Raw genomic sequence first — 1,281 nt, 5'->3', positions numbered from 1 at the left:
GCTGAATTGGTCAACTATGTTGAATAGTTTTCTTGCTGAATCTTTTTTTTTTCACTAAGAACACAACAATCATTTATTTGTCCTTCGAGCACGTGTAGGAGTGAAGAGTGTCTGCTGGAATGCAGTGGACGGCAGGGGACTGACAGCCCTCTATAGGGCTTCCAACATAGACAGGGGCTGGGGAAGGAGGCGCCCTCACCCAGAACTATGACAGGCCTGCAATAGGTCCCATAAATCAACAGTTTAAACAGATGCAGATTCCATGTGACAAGAGAGACAGGGAGGAAGATTTGAGGCTTTATAGTCTTTAGATGTCTACTTTTGCTGTACCGGCTATTAAAAAGTTATGTGTAACTTCAAGATGAAAGGCATTAGCAGCTACTTAGAAGAGGATAATCCCAATCTTCTGGAGATTTAATGATGTAACTCACTGAAGCTTCTGACTCGGTCTTGCTGTTAATTGAATCAAAGTCAATGACAATCTTGCTGCACTTTGGCGTGAATTTCCTGAAAGTCACCCCAGCCATATCAAACACGAGCCTCGCAGCTGTTGCCTCATCGCTATCATGGTATTTATCAGACAAGAAAATAACTTCCTTGATACCTGCCTGGATGATGAGCTTAGCACATTCATTACATGGGAACAAGGCGACATACATGGTGCAGCCTTTCACATCGGCCGAGTTTTTGTTCATAATGGCATTCAGCTCGGCATGGCACACTTAAGGGTACTTGGTTTCCAGCTTATTCTCTGCTGTTCTCCTCCAAGGCAGCAAATCATCACTGCACCCATTTGGCATCCCATTGTAACCGATCCCAACAATCTTGTTTTCTGTGTTCACAATGCAGGCTCCGACTTGGGAATTTGGATCTTTGCTTCTCTGTGCTGACAGAAAAGCCACTGCCATGAAATACTCAGGCTATTCTAAATAGTCATCTCGTTTTTTGCAGGAAATTTCATTCATGGTGGGTCCGCACTGCTGCCCACCGCCCATGCTCCGGCTTTAGGCCCGGTGTGCTGCAGCCCCGCGCGCGTCGCTGCCTCCGCTGGTCCCGAAGCTGGGAAGCCCTCTTGCTGAATCTTTAAGGTTTTCTAAGTACACTATCATATCATCTGCATAGAGAGATAATTTTCCTTTCTCTTTACCAATTGGATACCTCTTACTTCCTTCTCTTGTCTTATTGCTGTTGCTAAGACTTCCAATACAATACAATACTGAATAGGAGAGGTGATAAAGGGCATCCTTGCCGAGTTCTTGTTCTTAAAGGGAATGCCTTTAA

The 1,281-nt window shown here is 44.8% G+C and overlaps 1 pseudogene; it reads right to left on the bottom strand.

Annotated features, from left to right (window-relative positions):
- Nucleotides 1-427: 427 nt before the first annotated feature.
- Nucleotides 428-995, bottom strand: LOC102845611 (annotated as a pseudogene).
- Nucleotides 996-1,281: the final 286 nt, after the last annotated feature.

Source organism: Elephantulus edwardii, unplaced genomic scaffold, assembly GCF_000299155.1.
Source record: "Elephantulus edwardii isolate Elephantulus edwardi_28Jun2011 unplaced genomic scaffold, EleEdw1.0 scaffold00146, whole genome shotgun sequence".
NCBI lineage: Eukaryota > Metazoa > Chordata > Mammalia > Macroscelidea > Macroscelididae > Elephantulus > Elephantulus edwardii.
Note: the sequence above shows the minus strand (reverse complement) of the source record. Positions and strands in the feature narration are given on the sequence as shown.